The sequence below is a fragment of the Zootoca vivipara genome, chromosome 1, assembly GCF_965207765.1.
Source record: "Zootoca vivipara chromosome 1, rZooViv2.hap1.1, whole genome shotgun sequence".
Lineage (NCBI taxonomy): Eukaryota > Metazoa > Chordata > Lepidosauria > Squamata > Lacertidae > Zootoca > Zootoca vivipara.
Window position 1 is genome coordinate 95003405 of NC_142582.1, and position 19010 is coordinate 95022414.

Sequence of the window (19010 nt, forward strand, 5' to 3'; positions counted from 1 at the left end):
TTTTAGCTAAACAGCAATCGAGAGCAATTTGAATCTTGGCAAACAATTATAGGCTAATCAAGTGAGAAGAGTTTAATAAGGTAATTTGGGAAATATAACACATAAAATCAGTTACTTGTACAGTCCAGGACAATATACCTTTAAACATTTAAAATTCAGCCTTGGTGTGAATGAAAACACAACTGAAATTCACTGAGACTGTAGGCACAAAATCAGAGCAATCTTCTTACTGGAAAAGCTAGATTTTTTAATTAAAATAAAATTAAAAACTTACCTAGCAGATGACTGAAGACAGTTTCTGGATTCTGTGTCTCCAAATATTGAGATACACTCTCAAGGTAGGAAGCTTTCTGTATTATAAATGCATTCTGCACACTAGCTTTCACATTTCTTTTTCTCTACTGTGTCTGTCTCATTTGCTGATGCTGCTTCATTTTGTTGCTGCTTGCTTCCAGTTTACTCCCAGATATTCTAAATCCTTGGGTTTGCTCTCTAAATAGTACTTTAAATTCTTCTCTTAAGAGGCTAAGAAAGAGAGTGATGGACTTTGCATCCTCTCAAACAATAGAGGCAAATACATCAATTCTGGTTAATTCGGATGTTCATTATTTATCAAACGTTAATTGAAGGCTTCAGCACTCAGTAAATCCCATTTGCTTTTGTCATGTGAATTCCAATACTGAAAACTTCTCTCTGTTCCAGAAAATCCGGTATATGTCAGTGCTGTACGTTGTGTTGAAGGGCAGGGTAACTGAACTCCAGGTTTTGCCTTAACTTTTCACCTGCATAGCCTGCTTTTGGTAGTGCATGTTGAACAGTCTGCTCTTCTCTCCTTCTGTCAAACACAGATGTGAAATGCTGCTGGCGAACAGGGCAGAAACTCCCAAAGGGTGTAGTGTTGTGTCATATCTGAAGACAGTGAGCATGCATGGCATCAATGAGTTGCTTATATGAGCTATTCAAGTCAGGCACTGAACTGATAGGATGACGTTTCCATACATAATACACTAATTATTTCTTCTGATGGACAGCAATGTCTATTGGTAGGAAGAAAAATCAAATGATGCAATAATGTTTGATAGGTCTGCCCTGTTTGAATGGCTTGCCACACCAGAAAATCTCCTGTTATTAGTGAAATGCAAGTATTGGAGTACCATTTTTCTTCAAGTCTGACTTTTTTTTTAGCTAGCAGGTATTAAAGTGGATCTGAGAAGAGGAGCTACTGAAAATTTGCATTTAAAACAGATTCTTTAAAAATGAAGTCATTGGGTTATTTCAGAATATGTACCTTAAAAAAGATCCTTAACCATGTTTAATTGAAAGTAAATCCACGGATTTTTGTTATTGATGCTTTGGACTGTGAAATAAATGTCATTTCAACCCCCCCCCCATTGAAATAGATTTCTAGCCCATGAATACTTGTTTGGTTTAATTTTAAAATGAGACATTCCCAATTTACTACCACGTGAATACTGCTCTTTTGAGGTTAGCATGTGTTGAGCCCTTCCTGTTAATGCATGCATAAAACACCCATGTGTTTTTTATTCTCATATATATCGTAGAGATAATTTATTTCAAAGTTAGGTTTGAACATCCCTCTCGCACACTATGAATAGAGAAAATCATTGCTTGGGAAGTGAGAAAAACAACGAAAATATAAGGGATATCATAAGTAATTCATCATTTTGTCGGAGTGCTGTTCTTTAACCTCTGTTTGTTGAATTCTCTCTTCCCTAACCAGCTCATCTGCTTTGGTTGGTTAATTCACAGTTAATGATCACTGTTTATTTAACCCTGTCCTGCATCTTTCCAGTTGATTGGTTTCAAGAGTCATAATCAAAGGCAGAAACTTGGAGCCAGAGTAAGCAATGTGTGTTTTGCCTGTGTTCATGATACTGCGTTTAATGGTGTACCCTCATGAAAATAAACCCTATCTGTGCTCGCACACATATCTGCAGAGGTGTGTGTAGGTAAAGGTAAAGGGACCCCTGACCATTAGGTCCAGTCGTGACCGACTCTGGGGTTGCGGCGCTCATCTTGCGTTATTGGCCGAGGGAGCTGGCGTACAGCTTCCAGGTCATGTGGCCAGCATGACAAAGCCGCTTCTGGCGAACCAGAGCAGCACACGGAAACGCCGTTTACCTTCCCGCTGTAGCGGTACCTATTTATCTTCTTGCACTTTGGTGTGCTTTAGAACTGCTAGGTTGGCAGGAGCTGGGACTGAGCAACGGGAGCTCACCCCGTCGCAGGGATTCGAACCACCAACCTTCTGATCGGCAAGCCCTAGGCTCTGTGGTTTAACCCACAGCGCCACCCGTGTGTATGTACACACACATTAATCTTGGTGAAACCATGGAGGAAACATGATTAAGACATCTTGATACTTAAGAAAACATTCAGAGCTAGGAAATGTATTTGGTTCTTAAGTATTGGCAGTCTTAGAGTTTACTTGTTTCTGTGGGGTGACTCGAACCCATGTTCGGCCTAACCTGAACCTGCCCTTTTCTGATGGCTGAACTGTGCCTTTCATATGGCTGAGTGAGTGAAAGAACTGTCAGGAAAGCAAATATTTTATTTATTTATTTGATTTCTATTTCATCTTTCCTTAAAGGAGATCATGGTGGCGACATATACTTTTTCTCCCCTCTTTGTTTTATTCTCACAACAACCCTGTGAGGTAAGTTAGGCGGAGATTAGTTGGAATGAGCCACACAACAGTTTCCAACTTCCCAAATTACCTTCTCTTTAAGCTGGCAGAAGGCTGTGTCTTGCACATAGACCTTACACAGAAGGGTCTATTAGGAGATTCAGTTGCTGGCATCACTTAGAGGCCAGTCTTCAAGGGGCAAGTGTTCTTGGCACCAGAAAAATTGATTTTGTGACTAAAAATTCATAGTAAAGTTTGGGCTTATGATTGAAAAAAGGTTATTGGAATGAATTATGAATTTGAAAAAAAGGAAACAGGAAAGTCATTTTATTTTTTCCCCCTTTTTCCGATGCACCTTAAAAATATACCCTGAAAATGCTATTATAATGATGAGTTACCAGTAATTTTGTGTTGTGTTTGTAACAGTATATTTTCAACTTTGGTGTGACATGAAGGGATGCCGAATGGGGCAGGTCACGGTGGCATGTTTCTGTATGATATATATTTCGTTGAGATTCATTGCTGCTTGAATAAAATGTTTTAGTTCTTTTGTCTTTGTGAATAGTTGCAACTCAAATGAATAGAATAAGCCTCTCACTTTTTTGTTAGTTTTTGTTCTGTGGCTTTTTGGGGGGAGGTATTGCTTCTGTATGGTAATTCATTATTTCAGTTGGAATAGTTCTACTCTGTGAACTGAATATGTGATTATCATTCAACTAAATTAAATCTGTCTTTAAAGCTGTAATTTGATCAGTCACTTTAGTTTCTTGCACATTATATTAGTTGTGTCTAAAGAGAATCAGTAAATGTTTGTAAAAATTTATGTATCCTTTTTAGCACGATACTTTTGTTTTATTTTTAATTAGACATTAAGTTAAGATTGTCCTCTGTCCTCTTGTCCATCTTGTCAACGACAAGACGACAGAGGACAAGATGGTTGGACAGTGTTCTCGAAGCTACGAACATGAGTTTGACCAAACTGCGGGAGGCAGTGCAAGACAGGAGTGCCTGGCGTGCTATGGTCCATGGGGTCACGAAGAGTCGGACACGACTAAACGACTAAACAACAACAAAAGTTAAGATTGTTAAAGCTTAGTTCTTTTGTGAACAAAATCAAGCATTCCTTTAAAAAATATAATATAATTTTGTATTTGAAGCATCCATACCTCTTTTTAAAATTGTAAGAATAATCTGTGATAATAGTGAACGAGAACTTTGCTTTGCAAAATGGAAATAAGCATGGAGTAAAGCAAACCAGACTGGAGAAGTAGCATACATTAAGTAAAAATAAAAATAATTCCCCTACAGCCAATTCAATTATGAAGGGCCACCATCCTTCTAAGTTTTTCTTGTTACTTCTGTTTGTATAGTTAGTGTAACTTGAGAAATGGAACTATTTAGAACCCTCCAAGCAAATACGTTTAGCTGCAGGCAACTTCAAATGTGTAGTGGAGTACCACACCTTCCTCTGCAGCTTGCAAACAAGGGTACACTGACACTACTCAGCTGCTCTTTCCTCATGAGAGGGATTTTACAGTATTTGGGCTGGAGCAGAGTGAGGCTGTCATACAAGAGACCTCTTATCTTCTAGAATGGCAGTTGACTGGGTGAGAAGGTATGCACGCATCTTTCAGATGCTGCTTTTAGAATATGGGATGTCAGGTGTTGGGTGTGCAATTGCAAAGGATGCTACTCCAGAAGTACCACCAGCAGCTAAAAGTGAGCTCCTAATTATTCCTTTGCAAGTAGGGCTCACCGATGGCTACTGGGAGCAGGCCTCACTGAGAGACTGCATAAGGGAGTTCTCCATTGGGAACTCTGTAGTTCAGCTGCTAGGTGCTGTTAGTGACCCCCCCCCCTTGTCCTTTTGTGGTTTGAATTCAAACTCCCTGCAATCAGACTTTAATCAGCTGATTGGCAGTTGCCGTGAGCCCCTTTGAAGTTGGCACCTGAAGTCATAATGGTGTCAGGTGATTGGTAGGCGTGTGGCTCTGCCTACTTGTCAAAGTTAACCCACTTGGGATGGTAGGAATCTGGCCCACCGGCTGAATCTAATTTCCCACCACCATATTGGCAAACTACACCTTTGTGACTTTGAGGAGCCAGTTGTGTTAGGAGCTTCTGAAAAAGAGGTAGATAAAATTGGCTTTTATTTTGTAACCAGATTCCATATATACCATGTATTATAAACTGCCAGGGGGGGGGGAGAAGTTCAGGAATTTGGATAAGTGATATTGCCAACATTTGAAATTGGAAAGCTCCTAAAGGTGAACTTATGCCAATGCAAGTGAAGCAGAAACTGGATGAAACGGACATGGCTCATAATGTGAGTGGCTGGGGAAACCCAACCAGATGGTTGGGGTATAAATTATGATTATGAGTTCACCATGGAACCAGGACTGACTACCACCATCCCTGCCCTCCTAATGCCTAAAACCTAGCTGGTGATGGCAACAAGCCACATGGAGCTCTTTGTGCGTATATACCATTGTGCTTGACAATTGTTCTTAAGCTCTCTGGTGGTCTGGAAGTGGCATGTCCCAGGTTTCCTGGCACTGTGGTGCTGCCATTTCAGTGTTCTAGATACGAAAGAGTAATGTAGGCCTTGCAGAAATTTCGCTTCAGATTGCTTAGTAAGTTTCAAGGGACGAAAAGTGGGTGGTTGGGCAAGGCTCAGGGTCTTGTGGTGGTTGGATCCAGCATGCTGTTCTTACTGTGAAGAAGCAGGTGCTTATGGGGAACCCTCAAGCAAGACATGAGTGCACCAGCCCTCCCTCCACTTGTGATTTCCAGGAGCTAGTACTTAGGCCAGCAGTGGTGGTAGCACATGACTACCATGACTAGTAGTTTAGGTTCCATTGTGACATCTTTGGTAGAATGGCAGAGTCTAAACTTCAGAATGGGCTCCAAAACACTGGATTCTGAGTTTTGGAAAAACAATGTAGCTTAGTCAAGGCCATTCTGAATTAAACTTGGGGAAGGATTTGCCATCACTAGTTGAGATTCTATCTGTGATGTCACTTTAACATTTTTTTAAAGATCAGTGGTAGGAATGTCAGACCTTTAATGAATTTTAATAACAGGATTATGTTGTTGGCAGGATTACAACTATGCATGTTCTATGTCTTTTTCTCTGACTCTTCTAGTTGCCATAACAACTTGATTGTACCATAGAATTTCCTGCTTGTAGTTAAGGTTTTTTCTGCACTGCTGTTACGGAATATATGTATTTTAGGAATTTATCATTTATACCCATACCCTCCAAGTGACAAGGTACACTGTTCATTCAAATAATGAAGTGGGTGGTCTATGTTGACTAGTATGGCAGAGAAAACAGGACCTTTCACATAGAATGTGATTGTGCATATTAGGGGCTCATCAGGAAAGGAAAATATGGGTAGCTCCTTAAGAAGTTTTTTTAAAAAACCAAACTGGAAAGACCAAACTGCACTCAATATGTGCACCTTCATTTAAAATTTTGATGGGGTTCAGAAGTATCTACGGCAAACTAAAGAGGCTAACCAGTTCTTAGGAATCTAGATACATAGGAAAGTGCCTTATACCAACCAAACTAGTTGGCTGTCTAATGTAGTATTGTCTACATTGACTGGCAGTGGCTCCCCAGAGTCTCAGGCAAACTTCTTTAACATTGCCTGCTATCTGATACTTGTATGAATCTAGAGCAGGCACCCCCAAACTTCGACCTTCCAGATGTTTTGGACTACAATTCCCATCTTCCCCGACCACTGGTCCTGTTAGCTAGGGACATGGGAGTTGTAGGCCAAAACATCTGGAGGGCTGCAGTTTGGGGATGCCTGATCTAGACTATTCTACATGCAAAATGTATGTTCCATCATTCTGTGAATGTGTTTTTCCTAAGCGTCAAGGCTTGAGAAATCCTTGGAAATCTTATTGAATCTGAACTGTTGTAGTATGATTACTTAATATTCTTATATTATGCTTGCAATTAATTTTTTATAAATTCCCTGGAGTCTCTTCTGTCAGACAAGGAGTGAAGGTTGAACGTCTAAGCTGGAAAAGTTTAAATAAAAAATATGGAAAAGAAATTACCATAATGTGGAAAAAGAAGGTTTATTTGAAAATTTGCACAACAAATATCTTGGTAAAATTGGAGTGACTAGGAAATTATGGAGTTTCATTCATATTGCCTTTCAAGAACAAGTACAGTTTTAACTTATTTAAAAAATGATCTGTAGAGTATAGATTTTTATTCTGGGTTCATGTGGAAGTGATGGTGCAGAACTGCATAATTACAGGAGTTGTTTTTTAAAAAACAAACAAAACTATGCATGTACTAGCAATTTATTATCCCATCACAAATCCAAAAGGGCTAGATCTGAATTCTCATTTTGAACAAAGGAAAAATAATTCTGATCTTCCGTTGCTCCCTAAAGAATGAATTAGAGTTTTAATTAATGGAAGAATTGTATTCGCAGTTAATATAATTCTTGCCTTTAGAATTAGAGTATAATAGAATGGTACAGAACAATGATCTTTAAAGGTATTTATCATCCATTTCAAAGTGAATTGTGTTTGTTCAAGAGAATTACAAAATCCTGTTTTTAAAGAGTGCTACAATTTATGCCATCACAAATTTTCTAATATCCCTGTCGGTTGCTACGTGACTTTCATATGCCTGACTGCTACTCTTGTATATGTTAGAAAGGGCTCTAGGGTACATCATCACATGGTCTTAAGGTGGGGTGGGGAAACTGTCATCTGCAAACCAATACTGGCCCACCCAGTGGTCCAGTTTGCACTGCATGCCCATTTTTCAAACCACACCCAGCTGTCAATCAGCTGGTGTGGGCAGATTGGCAGGGATCAATTCTGTGTTGGCAACTTGTGACTGTTCCCAGCAGAGAGCAAGCACCCTCAGCCAAACTGCAAGATTTAACTTCAACTTGAAAGCTGAATTTGATTGTAAGAAAGTCTCTTAAGTGGTTTACAACTCCCCCCCCCTAAAACAGACATTAAAATTATTGATAAAAATAAGGCTTTTTAAAATATTCAAAAGTTTATTAAAATCAGCAGGTGCTGGAAAGGAATAAAACACATGTAACATCTTCATATCTTGATAGGGTTGCTTAAAGAAAAAAGGTTTTAAGGAGGTGCCTAAAAGCGCTGTTAGTTGTCTCCCATGTTACAGATGCCAGGCTGGCTTCAGTTAGGAATTGGACATTTAGTGTCACCAGTCCCATGCTGTGGAACACTCTTCCAGCAGAGATTCAGCAAGCATTCTTGCTTTTGACTTTCAGGCACCTCTTGAAGACCTGGGTGACTGTTTCAAAAAAAACTGGAGTAGCCAGTCATATTAATAATTACTTTGTTTTCTCTGTAATCAGTCACAGGCAAGGGACTGAGGAGTCCCTTGGGAGGAAAGGTAAAGATGTTTCCCAGGAAATGCAAATTTTGATTTATCCGTGTTACTGGTGGTAGATGCTTTCTGAAGGGATGCCCCTTTGTTACCGTCCTCTGATTAATGAATACTAAATAAGGGTCTCTACTCGAACAAAGTATGGTTAGGTTCCAGGGACATTCATTCATTCATTCATTCATGGTATTTAAGGTAAAGGTAAAGGGACCCCTGACCATTAGGTCCAGTCGTGACCGACTCTGGGGTTGCGTGCTCATCTCGCATTATTGGCCGAGGGAGCCGGCGTATAGCTTCCAGGTCATGTGGCCAGCATGACAAAGCTGCTTCCGGCAAACCAGAGCAGCACATGGAAACGCCGTTTACCTTCCCGCTGTAGCGGTTCCTATTTATCTACTTGCATTTTGACGTGCTTTCGAACTGCTAGGTTGGCAGGAGCTGGGACCAAGCAACGGGAGCTCACCCCGTCACAGGGATTCGAACCGCCGACCTTCTGATCAGCAAGCCCTAGGCTCAGTGGTTTAGCCACAGCACCACCTGGGTCCCTTATGGTATTTATATACCACTTAATTACTGAACTCTTGAAGCATCATACTATGAACATCATACTATGGATAGAATCAATTACAATTAATCATAAAAACAGGAAAGTTCCTTAAAATGCCAGTTGGAAAGGAAAGGTCTTTTGTCAGGCACCTGAAGTTCAAGAGGGAGATGAGATGGGGTCTGTCTAATCTCAGCTGCCTTATAAAAACAAAATAAACGAATCTAGCAAAAAATAAGTTCAAACCTTAAGTGCCGGACTGTATATATATATATTTTTAAGTGTCTATGCATGTGCTCAGAGAAATGAGTGTGGTGCCATTGCAAAGAGTCAGAAGACTGGAACTCAAGCTAAATATACTGATATCAGGGAAATCTCTAGGAATTCCTGCCAAATATTCTCTCCCCAGTAGCTGTTGCACACATGACTTCCCCCACAATAACCTTTACACATAATGGATCATGAAACTGCAATTTTGTTTTGTTTTGTTTTAATGAGGTTTATAGTTGAAGGTATTACATTTATATCATTCTGTTTTATTATATGAAGCATATACCGTGTGAACCATTTTGAGCTTCTTATTGGAAGGAAAAGGTAACTCTTAAATAATCCTTCCAGCAATGAAAAATTGTTGCTATTCTGATTTGTTTCTGTTCAGGAGAACAGAATAGCTTTTTGTTTGGCTAATTAAAACTGACGTTGATCTTTTACCATTTTAAGAGATGCTCTTATCTATACAAACACCTTGTTGTATAATCTATTTTGAAGGTAGCCCAAGCGGGGGCAGACTGCTATAACAAAGTTTCTTCTGCTGAACCAAAGAACTATCTCGTTTGCAGATTTGCTTCTAGCAGTGGAAAAAATGTTGGTTTAGATGTAAAAATAAGACCGAAAATATTGGACAGCGTTTGCCACAATTCACAAACCATACTGACAGGAACAGTTTGTCCTTCAGGATTCAGCCAGGGCAGGGAATGTATTGAAGAACTATTAATAGCATTACAGGTAAACCTTGGGGTTTATAATGGACTATTTCAAATTTTTGGAAGGATTTAGCCCATAACATTTGGTAGAATGATGGTGTCATGCGGGCCATTAAAGGCTTATCAATTTTAAAATGAGTTAAAGCTTTCAAATGACAACTATTCAGGCTTCTTGACAATAAACAGGAGGTGCTGTGATGTTTGTATTCCTGAGATATTTTCCTTCGAGTTATCCAACCTTTACTCATATACTAGAATGTTTATTCTCTCTCTCTTTTCTTTTTTCATAATCAGCATAAATTGCTGAAAGGTAAGTACACTTAATGGAATTTAAAGAAGGTTAATACTTCCGGGGGCTTATATTGATGTATGTATATTCAAGTACTTCTATATTGCTTTATTAGGAAGTATTCTTGCTTCACTGGGGCTTTGGTAACTCTTTTGAAGCAAACCAGTTACTTAGTTTTTTTGAGAATGTTTAGAAAATTTTGCTGAGATATATTATCTTAAAATAGGATTTATTCAAAGTTTACCCCAACATTGCACAAACAACTATCCTTCCCCTCCCCCCTCCCCGGAAAAATCCCTGTAGTTATTGAATGAAAAAGCAGGAAGAAGGGAAAATAACAGAAAAAATGAAAGAGAGGGAGAGAGGCAGGAAGGATGGGGAAATGAGAGTGAGAAAGACATGAAACAATAAAATGGAGGAATTCAGGGACAGTTCCCCACAATATTTGGGGATGAGATTATTTGCCTTACGTAACCTATAGTTTAATACTATGATCACCCCCTTTCCCCCACAAAAAACATACCGGCAACTGGGGGACTGAGCCTCCTTCTGTTATAACTATGGGGACTAGGATATTCCCTCAGATAAAATTGTCATGTAAAGTATTTTGAAAGATCTGATTTTATTTACTAGGTAAAGGCTCTTCACAAAATTGTTGCTTAAAAATACATCATTGTTGCATGTGATAAGGCATTCCTGTATTATTCAGAAAAATCCTGATCATATAAATATATTCACTTTTCCATTAGTTTGTCTGGAGGCCTTGTGCCTCTTGGTCTACCTAGTTCAGTCTGTAAAACCTTGCAGTCTGTTGGTCCTAGCTGAGGCCTTATTTAATTCTGTGAGTGTCCTCTGAGATATTGCTTCCTGAAGAACTTGTTTTGAACTGAATCTTCCAGAGGTTTTCCAGACGTTGTGTGATACAGGTCTCATTTAACGATTATTTTATGTATTTGTATGCTTTGTCTACCGTGTTTCTCCTAAAATAAGACGTGCCTACAAAATAAGCCATGGCAGGATTTTTTTGAGTTTAAAAAATATAAGACATACCCCCAAAATAAGCCGTACCGGGTAGTGGTGGGAGCAGGTCTGGATGGCGCTTCCATTAGTAAGAGGAAAAGGAAGATGCCTGTCGGTGCAGCACGAAGCCCCGACCCAGCAGGACCCAGAGAGAGGTGAAGCCCTGGGACCCGGCAGGAGCCTCAACGCGCGCCACGTGAAGCCCCAGCAGGAGCTTTGGCGCATGCTGTGCAAAGCCGCAGGACCCGGAAGGACCCGGCAGCAGGCTCAGTGGGCGGCACGCGAAGCCGCAGCAGCCTCAGCCGCGCCGCGTTGTGTTGTGCGAAGCCCCAGGACACGGCAGGGGGCGGTGCGCAAAGCCGCAGCAGCTGACAGCAGCCTCAGCTGCGCCGCAGGAGCTGGCAGCAGCGTCAGCCGCGCCGCGCGAAGCCCCAGGACCCGGCAGCGCGTGAAGCCGGCAGCAGCCTCAGCCGCGCCGCGCGAAGCCCCAGGACCCGGCAGCGGGTGGCGCGCGAAGCCGCAGCAGCCGGCAGCAGCCTCAGGAGCCGGCAGCAGCCTCAACCGCGCCACGCCGCGTGAAGCCCCAAGACCCGGCAGGAGCCGGCAGCAGCAGCAGCCGCACTGTGCTGCGTGAAGCCCCAGGACCCAGCAGCGGGCTCAGTGGGTGGCGCGCGAAGCTGCAGAACCTGGCAGGAGCTGGCAGCAGCCTCAGCCGTGCCGCGTGAAGCCCTGGGACCCGGCAGCAGGCTCAGCGGGTGGCGCAAGAAAGCACCGTACCATAAAATAAGACAATATAAGACGTGTCTTATTTTAGGAGAAACATGGTATCTATCCATCTGCACACACCTGGTGGTTCACAGCATCTTAAAGTCAAAAGCCTCACACAATTCTTATAAAATAAGAATAAAATTCTTATTCTTATGAAATAAGAATACAAATTCTGAGCAATATAAAACCTCCCAACAGTGGGAAACAGCAGCTAAATGTTTAGCATAAGCATAAATCCCACAGGGGTTCTGATGGTAAGGTTTGAAATCTATTAAAAGACCTGGGTGAATAAGAAGGTCTTGGTGCCTTAAGGGCATTAATGTAGATGTCAGGAAGGTGTCTCTGGGGAAGGCATTCCCTAGCTGTGTTGCCTCCACTGAAAAGCCCCATTCTTTGCCTCATCACAGTAGGTGTGGGAACCTGGCGAAGTGTCTGATGAATCTTAATGCCCAGGCAGAATTTTTTTGGTTATTAAATTTATATCTCACCCCTTCCAAGAGATCTCAGGGTGACAAACAATAAAATAGCATAATAAAAATGAAAACACCGCCACCACAATTAAATATCCTCTCACCTAAATAATTTAGAGGGGCTGTATCCAGCTAAGTCATGGTTGGAGTACCATTGAAATGAATGGTCCTAAGTTAGTCTTGGCCCTTAATTGTAATAGGTCTCCAGGTGGCGCTGTGGGTTAAACCACTAAGCCTAGGGCTTGCCGATCAGAAGGTCAGCGGTTTGAATCCCCGCGACGGGGTGAGCTCCCGTTGCTCGGTCCCAGCTCCTGCCAACCTAGCAGTTCGAAAGCACGTCAAAGTGCAAGTAGATAAATAGGGACCGCTCCAAGTGGGAAGGTAAACGGCGTTTCCGTGTGCTGCTCCGGTTCACCAGAAGCTGATTTGTCATGCTGGCCACATGACCTGGAAGCTGTACACTGGCTCCCTCGGCCAATAACGCGAGATGAGCGCCGCAACCCCAGAGTCGGTCACGACTGGACCTAATGGTCAGGGGTCCCTTTAACATTGGATACAACTTAAGGTTACTAGGCGTATTTGGCAAAAGACATTCCTGTAAGTAGACTGGCCCAAGCCATTTAGGGTTTTAAAGCTTAGAACCAGTATTTTGAATTGATCCCAGAAATTGACTAAGAAGCCAGAGCAGGTGATGAAGTTCGGGTGTGATTTTATTGTAGTTATCTATCATTAGCCCGACCACTTCCTTTTGGACTAATTGAATAGATATGGAATCAAGGAACTAAAATTGGTAAACAGGTACAAAGCCCCAAGACAATAAACAGGTTCTAAGCTGCAGCTCCTACCCACCCCCTCAAATTGGAAAAACTATCACAAATTACTCTGTGGGAAGGATCCTGGTGAATTTTTTAAATAGATTGATATAGGACGGAAAGGTTGAAAGGGGAAGGTCACACACACAAAAAGGAAAGAGAGTTGAAGGCCTGTTCTGTAATTTGCCAAGCTTGCTTCTCTCTCTGTCTCTGTCTCTCTCAGTGTGTGTGTGTGTGTGTGTGTGTGAGAGAGAGAGAGAGAGAGAGAGAGAGCGCTAACCACACTAGCAGGGAAAAGTTCTGCTGAGGGGTGGTTATTAATATAATTTATTAAATTTGTATACTGCCTTATACCTGCAGGTCTTAGGGCGGTTCACAGGATTAAATCACAATATAAAAACACAAAATGCATAATAATAATAATTTAAAAAAACCAGTAAACACCCCCCCCTCCACACACACACACACACACACACACACACACACATTGAAGGACTGGGGAGAACTACAGCTGCTGGAGTTTTTGGACTATTGGTTATAAAGATTGAAAGGAAATATTATTATTGCTGGACTAAATGAACTGAATGATCCAGCAGGCACCTCTTATGTTCTTAAAGCTCTGCTGCTGGTGGAAACAAGGTGAATATTAGGAGCCGAGTTAAGGTAAATACTGAAAGTATTGATTAACATCTATAACAGGAATGGGTGGTTATTGACTGTAGAGTATATTTTTCCTTAGTTAGTATTTTTTCATCCTTTTTGTGCTTTTGGGAATATAGGGGACACTTTGACACATTTATTCTACCTAAAGGATGTGACAGAACCTTGTAATTGGATAATTCATTTTCAGATCCCTTTGCTCACTTTTGCAAGATAGTGCCTCGTTTTTAAAATATTTATGAAGCCATTGTGTGCTTCTGTGGATAGCTCCCCCCATTGCAAATTCCTTCATAAAGAAGTTCTGTACTACTTAATGAAATGCCATTCTTACTGTAGTTCTTTAGCCCTGTGTGACTTAGCTTTCCCCAAAATTGCCTTCATTCCTTTTGGTAAGAGAAAGCTGGACCTAAGAATGCTCCCTTTCCATCAGGCCACTTGTCGCTCAAACCTTATTCTTGTACTGTCCAGTTCCTTTCTTAAAGGTAGTCATACCAGTGAGACTGTTATGCAGCACAACTCTTTAGTTGGTGTAAGTCTGCCCATTTCTTGATCAGGGAAATAGGGTTGAATAATATGCTAAAGAAGGGCTGTCCAAATTATTTTCAAAGAGGGCCAGTGAACATGCATGAGGGCCAACCGAAGTTGTTGACCTTTTTTTTTTTTACAGTTTTACCCCAAAGTTGTTGAGCTTTGTTGGGGGTTGAAGTTTTTAAGCTTTTTAAAGGATTTTATACCAAAGTTGTTGAGTTGTTGACCTTTTTCTGGATTGAAGCTGTTGACCTTTGGGGATTTTACCCCAGGAAACAAACTGCCGAAGGGGTCGGATTAAACCAACCGGCAGGCCAGATTAGGCCCCCGGGCTGGACTTTGAACATGCCTGCTCTAAAGAATCTAGAGAGGTCAGTATCCTGCGCTGTCTTGGTTTTCAGCTGAGCTTTCTTAGTGGTTGGGTGGGGGGTAAGGAAGCAGAATGAAATTCCTAAATCAATCTTAGGCCATGGGTGGAAAGAGCAATTCAGCTGCCTGTCACGTATTTCTGCTGCCCCCATTAAAGGGCATAAGTAGAACAAGCGGTAAGTTAATTAAAATTGACAGAACAGATTTAGATTTTTTGCTACATTTTGGCTGCTTGCAGGTTTGATTACTGCCTCAAGTCTGGTCTCCTCAGCTTTCGGAATGAGGATATATTCTTTGTTGCCTCTCTCTCAGGTAACTCAATGATGTCAGTATGAAGATATTGTCCTTGTTTACATTTAACACTAAGCCAAACTATGGCTGTTCAGGTCCCTGAAGAGGAGATTGTGGCAGCTTTTCTCCTCCCCATTTGTTTTGCTGCTGCACTGACCTGCACTGTCCTGAGCTAAGTCATGATTTTGACTTGAATGTTATCCAGACCTGAGCTTCTGGTTCAGCTCTCCAGACAAACCACAAGCTGCAAGCCATACGACTAACATTGGGTTCAAATTGTGGTTTGTGTGGAGGGAGGTAAACCACTATGGCTTAGCTCAGTGCCTGGAGGGAGGAAAGCAACTGTGCTCTCCTCTCCAGGAGCCCACACATTTGCTCCAATGGTTTGGCTTCGCATTCTGCTCAAACTGGGCCTCTGAAACTCTGGTATTGTTTCTAGTATGCATTCAGTTTTATATCTCTGCAAAGACTGAGAACCATGGATAACCACTCCATGGTTATCCAGCCTTATCTCTTCATATGGGGACCTCAGAGGGAGAGACATTACAAAAAATGATGTAAACTTGGCTATCTTAATCACTGTGAATGGTCATCTGACAAGTGTCCACAGACAAACAGAATAACTGTGATGTTCTATGTTCTTTAATGACTGGGATAGTTTCCTGACAGCTAGAAATCTCTCTCCCTATCTTCAGAATGTAATATCCAGTGGTGCTAAGGGAAGACGCTGAGAGATAGTTTGGCACTAGTTTTGCACTTTTATCTAACAGGAAATCAGAGACAGGGAAGGAGAGTATGAAGCTGGAAATTGATGGAAGCAAACCTCTTGTGCTGCACTGTGGCAAGTGTTTGCAGGATTAGCTGTATTTGTTTCCACTGCACTTTATTTGAGGATTACAAAGACACCATGGCCACATTCAGATGTCATGATGAACCACAGTTTAGCATGATAAGAGTGAGCCACAGTGAGCAGTTCCTTCTTCCTTCTATTTCAGTGCAGCCAAAAGGAGGAGATTGGAAGCTTTAGTTTCCTGTTTCCATTAACCACAGATGAGTGTTTCATCACAACTGAGCTTATAAATGTATTGTGCCCTCTCATCCAAAGAAAATTAATTGCTGTAAAGTTGCTCTTGGACCTGAAGTAGTGGGAAAGGCATTACAGTAGAACAAGGCACATTAGATTGCAACATTGAATCTTTATACTACCCTGATCTCTCTTGGGATCTGATATGAGAGCAGACAGATTTACTTACATATTGTTCGTAAAACCTGTGCTGATCTTATGTATTTATATATATTTGGTGTTTTGCTATTTTTGTATGTATTTCATTGATAATTTTATTATGTAACCTCTTAAAGAGCTCTCAAATAAAGTGATTTATAACATTTTTCTAGATAAATAAAATAAATTATGTCCTCTACCATAGAAAGTTGGCAGATGGAATAAACAATAATTCTTCAGTTTTATCATCTGAAAAGTGTTTCCCCAAATATCCCTAGCAAATCTGTTTGACAAACAATTAATAGAGTTTGTTTAATTTCTCTGAAACGTTAAAATAATTTGTTGTGTCTAATATAGTTAGTTGTCTTCATCTGCATATTTACTTATTAAATTAACTTATTCATTACTGGTACATTTATATCCCACCCTTCCTCCTGAAGGAGCCCAGGATAAAAAGAATGTTGCTTGGCATATGCTGTCGCACATTCTTTTCTAATGTTCTTTCATTTAAACTGGAAATCTTATGTGAATAGTTTTCTAGAAAATAATATAGTAATCTTGCCATCACAGTATTCATCCTTCGGTATTTATTTTTAGTTCTTTCTGCATTGCCATCCTTTTATTAAATGTTTCTTCCTGTTAATAATAATATGTAATGTAGTAAACGTGATGTAAATTGTCTCCAAGAACTATAATGAAAAGTTCAAATACAATAGTGATCAAATAAAATAAAATTAATTACCATGACTCTGTAATTACAGTATGCTTTTATTTCAATTACAGCACAGTAAATACTTTTATTAGAAATAAACAGAACTCATTCTAGGTCTTCTTTAATTATTCACCATTGTAGACTTTTTAAAATATTTTCAGTATATGAGATGTAAATCACTTTCTAACTAACAAACGCTTTTCCTGGCTATATATGTTTATGAACTTTCTCGTATTGCATTATCATTACTTTTTAAAAACACAAATGGTTCACGTACACGTATATGTTAATTTTTTGCAGCTTGAATGTTTTGTGCTTGAGATGATATAAGATAATAGAAGATTTCTGTCTGTGCTATTTGGTCTGATGGCTAAAGGAAGTCTACACTTGATGTTACAGTTATCAAAGAATCAACGTGCCAGTATTTGTATTGTGTGCCCTCTTTTTAGCGATTATGGATCATCCTGTTTACATTCTGAAATTCAAAATAATTTCAAGAGGAAAGTGGAAACTGCGATAGTGATGGCAGTGGGTAGTAGTTCCTTTTTAGGGTTTTTCGAGGTGTATGTTTGGTGAAACAGTGTTTCTTTTTTCATTTCTGTTGCTCCCAAATTTGTGATGTGTGATCACCTTGTGTGTGGCACTCAAGGATACTAGCCTGGAAGCTGAACGCCATTTTAATTTCACAAGAAGCTGCTTTAGGGAAGGGAGAATGGCAATCTGAGTCAAAAACTTAGATCAGAAAGAGGGTGCATTGATTCTTGCCCTTATCACAGTGTTTCAATGCACAATCTGTTTGAACCACTCCTGGAGTCCTAGGTAGATTATCCAGTTTGATGGGGTTAGATAGCAACACCCCACCACCAACTGCCCTTCAATGTGTCTTAATTTCCTATGATGTGTTTCCCCATCTCTGATCCAGAGTGGCTTCCCTTCCTGGCAGAGTTGTTGCACTGCCCAATGTCTCCTTGTTTTGTTTTGTTTTTGAATTAGTGGTGTCTCCCATGGCTTCCCCTCCTCGAGGTTCTTTTGCCCCTGGGCATGTGGTCTGGGTACTGCCACACCTATGTCCACAGTGTGATGTTCTTTCTTAGAAGTGCTTGCTAGCCACATGTGAGAGCAGCATGTCTCCACAACTGAGCACCATTGTACTGCTTGCAGGCCAACACCCTCCCACCTTAACTCCTTAATTCCAAGGGAGGATAAGGGAGCAAAGAAGCAGCTTGGGTCTCGAGTTGGCAGATGAAGCATAGGTTCAAAGCTCCACAATGCCTTATGCCCCAAATCAGGCAGGACCAGAACTAGGTGGAGACTCTTTCCAATCTGAGGTGGGTCTGAGCAAGTTTAATTTGAATCTGCCCTGCTTACAATTGCACATGGGAGGAGTAACCCAATATAGGATGCCTTTCTTTACAGAAGTAGAATTATTAAATTCAGTTAAAATAGAAATAGCCAAATACTGGGTGGCCTTTGCATGACCACAGTAAAATAAGCTGTGAAATGAGTCTCTGTGAACTCTTTCTGTTCCAGAGATTTTCCGTTTGGTAAGTGAAAGTCAATTGGAACTGCAAACATACTTCCCTTCTCTCTCTCTCTCTTAGGCTTGTTATCTATTGGTTGCTTAGCAACCATGCTTTTGCATACATGCAAGACATTAACTACTTTTATATTGCCTCTTTGCTTTGTGATTTTAAGCATGAAAACTGATAGAACATCTGAAGACCGAATATATCTATGCTTATCAATAGTCAAATGGATTAAAATGACTTCACAGATAAATATGCATAAGTTATTTGCATGAGAAGTATAGCAGAGTGCTAATATGTATTCAGTGTCTGAAATAAGAACAAGGTTCAATTATGAAATTATACTGAACCACTTTACATGTTGCTAATTTGACTTCGAGATCCTAATTTGACTATTAGTTCAATAGTCAATTGTTATTTGGAGCAGTGATTAAAAATAACAGGCAGAATCCAGAGGACATGTGCATGGCATTCTTTGCATGTAGTAGGACTTTTCTTACCCCATTTCCTGTTGCAGCTCCTTGCATTCTTGCATCCTCTCTCCCAAATTGCTACTTGTGAAAGTTGCAGACTTTCTGGAACAGTGTCTGAAGCGGAGTGTGGGATGCAGGCAGTGGTAGTGGAGAATGACTCTTCATGCTCATATGGATCTCCTTTCCACTTGCGTGGATCCTGGCTAAATTTTGCCTCATTTTGTTGGGTGGATTTCCACTAAAATTAATAATTATGTACTATTAAATATATGGAAGATTTAAAACAATTGGGATGTTTCAG

At 40.6% G+C, this 19010-nt stretch overlaps 2 protein-coding genes across 4 annotated transcripts in view; one reads left to right on the top strand and one right to left on the bottom strand.

Annotated features, from left to right (window-relative positions):
- The window catches only part of CHRM5 (cholinergic receptor muscarinic 5), a 58403-nt gene extending 57482 nt beyond the window's left edge, over positions 1 to 921 (bottom strand). The window contains exon 1 of the mRNA XM_035110735.3: positions 275 to 921. The gene's annotated coding sequence lies outside the window, so the exon portion shown is untranslated. The remainder of the gene's footprint in view (positions 1 to 274) is intronic.
- The window catches only part of AVEN (apoptosis and caspase activation inhibitor), a 99361-nt gene that overhangs the window by 49587 nt on the left and 30764 nt on the right, over positions 1 to 19010 (top strand). The window lies entirely within an intron of this gene.